A 6,323-nucleotide genomic window follows, 5' to 3' on the forward strand; every position below is an offset into this window, starting at 1 on the left:
CTGGATGAAGAACTCAGATATCCGGGCCATCTATTCCTGTAGGAGATTTCTCAGGTGGCCTTCCTTGATCAAAGTTGATTTTTCTTAACTCTGAATAAATCCACAGCCTCTCATTTTCTGTGGAAACAAAAGCAAAATCTGTTCTCCAAAGTAACATACATTTTGACTTCAATTTTGATGCCAAGGTATTTTTAAAATACCTATCTTGTATTAATTCTGCAGCATTTATAAGCAAATATCTTTTAGCAGATGTTGCTCCTTCCTCAGCATTCAAACAATTCAAAGAGAGCATAATAACATACAGTATCAAGATTCTCTGTGTATTTTCCATCTTTACGTGGCTTTATTTTAACCTCTATTTCTTTTATTTTTACTTTTAACTTTTGCTCTATCATCTCTAGCTCTATCATCCCTGGCTCTATCGTCTCTAGCTCTATCACCTCTAGCTCTATCGTCCTTGGCTCTATCATCCTTAGCTCTATCATCTCTAGCTCTACTATTCCCTAGCTCTATCATCCCTAGCTCGATCATCTCTATCTATATTATCCCTATCTCTATTATCTCTATCTCTATCATCTCTATCTCTAGCACTTCTATCTTTGTCATTTCTATCTCTATCATTTCCTCTCTATTTCCTCTATTTCTTATATCTATAACTGGAAAATTAAGTTTTCGTATTTATTAATCTGGTTTCTAGTCCTTTACTCCATTTAGTTCTTCAAGAGTTGCAAACACTAAGCAGAGCATTGGTAGACTCTTCTTTGGAAATGTGATAAACTCTGAAAAAACAAAGGATGTTGATTTCAGCAGGATGTGGTGACACACCTCTGTAATCCCAGCACTTTGGAAGCTGAGATACAGAGGGCTATGAGTGCAAAGCCAGCCTGGGGTATATAACACAATTCTGTGGTAGAACCAAAAAAATCAACTAAGTCTCTTTAATGCCTTGGGATTATGTGCCTTGTTTCTAAGATAGCAGAAAAGACAAAGTTGCTAACTTAACATTATATAAGGATCTGCCTTAGCAGAATAAAGCCAAGACCTTAGTTTATGGATTTGGTGAAACTAGAGGTAACGATGGAGAAGCCAACGTGACAAAGAACTGCCAAAAAAGCCTTACGGAGCATTGACTGGCCCAGGCAAGAAAATGTCAAGACCTCAGTCATATAGTCATAAGAAAATAAATTCTGGATCCAGCCTGAATGATCTTGGAAGAAAATTCCTCATTTTAAATTCCAAATGTGATTGGATCTTATCACATGTACTGAATTTGATGGAGAATCTGAGCAGATTCAGCTACATACATGTAAATTCCTGACAGCAGTTATGAGCCTGTCAATATATATTGTTTAAGTAACTAAGTTTGTGGTAACTTACTATACTGCAATACAAAAGGAACACACTTCCAAACTCAAGTACTAATTAGTTTGTCTATCTAATTAGGTTTTAAGGAACCTATTCATAAGCATAAAATGACTGTAATTAATATGAAAGTAGTCGTTAAACTAACAAATAAACCAAACACTCAAAAGGAAAAACATGGGAGAAAAGAATCAGAGCGACATTAATGACATCATTATCCTCAAAGGGATGAATGAATATATTGCATCTCTCAAACAAGAACAATGCGTTATACAAAAAAAAAATCTCAGAAAACAAAATTGTTCTTAAAATTTCTTTTCCTGAAATCCCTATTATAATTTGCTGTATAATAAAAATAATTACAGTTTGTCTCAGGTTCCTGGAACAATTTCTAAACTTTTGACATTTCCTCAACGGGAGGCAACTCTGTTCTTCATGTTATGCCTCTAGAATGATGTTTAAACTTCGGTCAAAGAGGTGACTCATAGGTGAGCCCCTAGATGATTATTTCAGAATGAAACCTGGCCTCAACATACCACATAGCATGATTAAAGGGAAATGTATTTGAATCATGGAAAACATGTACATTGTATATTAAGCACTTTATTGTTATAAAGATAATCTACACATGTTAATTGTTCTGTTAGCAGGAAATGAAATTTTTTAAGTTTAGACACCATTTAATCATGTACTCTTCAAATAAGTTTGGTTTTCTCTTATTCTTTTTTGATTAGTATTTCATTTGTGTTTATGCCCATGGAGGATAGATGTCAGATCTCCCTGAACTGGGTTTATAAGCAATTTTGAGCTGCTGGAAGTGCGTGCTAGAAACAGAACTATGGTTCTCTGAAAGAACAGTAAGACCTGCTATCCTCTGAAACTTCTCTCCAGCCCCTTAGGTTTCTTTTAAAGTAATGAAGGACTAAATACTTCACACCATTTAACCAGTCACATAGAAGATGAAATGTTTTCCTTCAGAAGCTGGAACTCCAAATCTCCGTGTTACATTTATTATTTGTGAGCATCTGTGTATGTGTGTGCAAGCACACATATCTCTGCCCATGTGCCTGTGTGTTTCTGTGTACATGTGAAGGCATGCCTGCAGAAGTCAAAGGACAGCATGTGGGAATTAGTTCTCTCTTTTCCCCATATGGCTTCTGGGGTTCCAGGTAAGTCATAGGCTTAGTGACAAGTGCATTTACACACAAAGAGATCTGCCTCATGTAGTAATAGGAGCGGTGGGGCTGTGTCCCCAGCACCCTGGCCGCCTGCTAGCTTATGCCTTGAAATAATTACATGGACACTGTATTCTTTTAAATACTGCTTGGCCCATTAACTCTAGCCCTTACAGGCTAATTCTCATATCCCGATCAACCCATCTCTAATAATCTGTGTAGTATAAGTCTTACTGGGAAAGATTCTAGCCTACGTCCATCCTGGGTCTGAGCTTCATGCGTCTGCCTCAGAGAGCAGAGCTATCGCGTCTGCCCGGGAGAGGGGAGCATGGCATCTCTGGGCTCACTTCCTCTTCCTTCCAGCATTCTGTTCTGTTTACTCCACCCACCTATGTTCTAACCTATCAGGGCAATCAGTTTCTTTGTTTAATTAACCAATGACCTTCCTCCATCAGCCTCGCCCCCAAATTGTTTCAATCATGAAGAATGTGTCACAAAATTGGTCCCTGGGAATAGATAGATGGTTCCATTCTGGAAGACAGAAGAATAGGCAGAGCCCATGGGGGAAGAGATTTCCAGGGAGTTTTCTTCTACCTTACTCTCTACTGTAGGAGGGTGCCTCTCACAGGAGGCCCACCTGCTGCAGAAGAGTATCGTCTCCAATGAAGTATGCCGTGTCCTTCTGGGAACCAGTCCATCCTGATACATCTTGGCTTTGTACACCTGCTAACCCATGAGACAGAAAGCAGGCCAAGGGTATCCCTGGTGGCCTTTCCCCTTCTCTAACCTGTACAGAAGAGAATCCTTCTCAAAAGACTGTCAACACAAGAAAGTAGCACCCCAAAGAAGTACAGGGTACAATTAAGGAGACTTCCCTCCCAGTGGGCTTTGGGCCTTGCCAAACTACAGGAGGCATTCATTCATAGCTTAATGTCTCCTAGAATAGTGGAAGGTAATAAGCATATTGAAAAGATAGTATAAAGGTCACCATCCAAATATATGTTTCTTTCACTTTCAAATTTTCCAATTATGTCCCATAACTCCCTGAAATGGGCAACGATCCACCTCCTGTGCTTTACAGAAGTTTTCAACTGTTTCAGTCACCTTTATACTACCAGGGATTTCTCACTAACAATGAGAAAACATTGATTTATTCCAATTTGATATTTGTCCACTTTAGACAAAATTATATCACCCCATTATAATCTTGTGCATAACCATGTCAGTAACACAAATGTGTAATGGGACAAGTAGATATGGTAAAGTTAAACCCGGGCGTCAAGTCTATAGACAGAAAACACTATATTGAAGGGTTTGGTAATCAGTAAACATGCTACAAAAAGTGAATGCAAGGGCTCACCATTAATTAAATCACGAATGAAATATCAATGGTCAAAAGGTGCAAAGGCAGGGCTTGATGGAATAGTAAAAACAGAAAACCAAAACAAAACAAATAAAAACAAACCAGAATGGGGAGGTGGCTAGAATGGTCACAGTTAAAAAAGCAAGAACAGGGAAAGCCTTCAGCCTCCACATCTTCCAAAACAGTCAGAGCCAGTGAGTCCAAAATGTTAACAGGGAGACAAGCAGGGGAGTGTCCCTCAGAGCTGTCTGGGGAGGCAGGTGGAATAAAGAAGGCCAAGTGCCAGGCTGGCAAGTTTGGAGCATCTAACACAGCCTCTCAGGGGACAGTACCTGAGGAAAGGGCAGCTATGGGACTGTTCAGGAGCAGGATAGCCACCAACAGAGAGCCTCAGCAGGGCCACAAGGCACAAGGAGGACACAGACAAAGGAATTCCATCCCCCCCATACAAACACACTAGTGATGGCTGAGTGCCCCTTGGGGTTAGATATCCAGGGGATGGGGAGAGTGAATGAGCCAGAACGGCAGAGGCCTGGGGAGAGGGGACAGGCAGCAAGGTCAAATGGCTTCTAGTGAGGGGAGGCCAGGAAATGGAGTCTTCTAGAAAAGTTAGTTGTAAACCTTTTGTAAATCCATTTTGTAAACTAGACACAAGCTAGAGTCAATTAAGAGGAAAGAGGTTCAGCTGGAAAAAGGGCTCCATCAGACTGGTCTGGAGGCAGGTCGTGGAGGCATTTTCTTGATTAATGGTTGGTGTGGAAGGCCCAAGTCCACTGTATGTGGCACCATCCCTTGGAAGGTGGTCCTGGAGTGTGAGCAAAGTAAACAAGTCAGGTGGAACAAGTCAATAAGCAGCATTCCTCCATGGCTTTTGCTTCAAAAAACAAGAAGTTCCTACCTCAAGTTCCTGCCTTGGCTTCCCTCAGTGATGGACTGCCGATCACGTTCAAGGTTAGCGAACCCTTCCTTGTACAAGTTGCTTCTTGTCATTTGTTTCATAACAGAAATAGAAATGAAACAACAAGAAGAGCCTAGGTGTCATTTTTATTTCATTAAAATACAATAAGCTGTTTCATTCTGTAAGTGTTTGGGGGTTTTGTTTTGTTTTCTTTTAAGACAAAAAAATCAGTAAGTAGCTAAAGGTGTACTAGAACTCAGTATATAGTCAGTCTAATCTCAACTTTGTAGAAACTCTACTGTCTCAATCTCTCAAGTCAGACTACAAGAAGAGGTGTCAGGAGGGGCCATCAGAGGAGGCACCTGGCAGGGAACGCGAAGGCAGGAAAGAAGGTAGAGACCTGGTGTAAGGGAAACACTGGGAGAGGGGAAAGAGAAATTTAAAACATTTGGGTCTCAGAGAGGCCCAAGCAACCAGGTGGAGGGGTCTTGGGGAGGCAGAGAGAAAGAATTAGAGGGACAGAGAAGGGGGGAGAGGGAGTGCTTCAAGTCACCGAGTGGGCCAGGGTATCATGCCCTGTGTATTGCATCATTAGGTATCTCTCTGTCCCTGCACCCATATCTGATTACAGATTACAGGATATCTGGAGAACCACATCTTGGCCATTGAGTAAAGTTGCCTAACATCAGCCTTGCTTCCACCTTCCCAAAGGTCGGGGCAGAGAGCACAGCAAAGGCTAAGTGAGCTTTAATTTAATAGAGCCCAAGTAGAAAGATACACCTTGGAGTGTCAAAGACAGATGCATGGGAGAGAAGCAGGAAGCAGGTCCCCCAAGGCTCTACCCATGGGGCATTTATTAAAGTGGGGCATGAACCCTTCATTCTGCCTAGGATGGCCTGAGCCTCAAGAGCAAAAACTGCTGTGCTTCCTTAAGCCTACCAAAGGAGAAAATGATTAACCTCTCTCTGTTGTTGTCAGATCAACTATGCAGTCGGCTAAAGGCTGTCCTGTGCAGTGCAGAAAGCTGGGCTGCGTGTTTGAGATAGGAGAGAGCTCACCCCATTTACTACCATGAACTCACCTTTCAGCTTGTGTTAACTTTGGGTCGCGGAGGCACAACTGGTAGCATTTACTCTCACCTGTTTGCTCTTCATCATCGTGTCACCTGGGCCCCTACCTCTGGTTACCTTTTAACTTAACAGTGATAAGCCTGACACTATTCTTGAGGTTTATTTTCACCTGTGACAAGCAGTGACAAGCACTTTGAGGAACGACTGCTGAAATGATGGCATTTGAAAGTTTGCACTGTCTTCTCTGAGGACTCTGCTGCCTTCCCCAGTTCCCTAAGGCAGTGCTTCTCAACCTTCCTAGTTTTGGGACCCTTTAAATACCGTTTGTCATGTTGTGGTGACCCCTAACCGGAACATTATTATTGTCGCTATGGATTGTAATGTAAACATCTGTGTTTTCCAATGCTCTTCGGTGACCCCTGTGAAAGGGTCATTATGCTCCCCGGGGTCGTGGA

This window comes from Microtus oregoni, unplaced genomic scaffold, assembly GCF_018167655.1.
Source record: "Microtus oregoni isolate MIOR12 unplaced genomic scaffold, Mior012 000121F_ref0000216, whole genome shotgun sequence".
In the NCBI taxonomy this organism is placed as follows: domain Eukaryota; kingdom Metazoa; phylum Chordata; class Mammalia; order Rodentia; family Cricetidae; genus Microtus; species Microtus oregoni.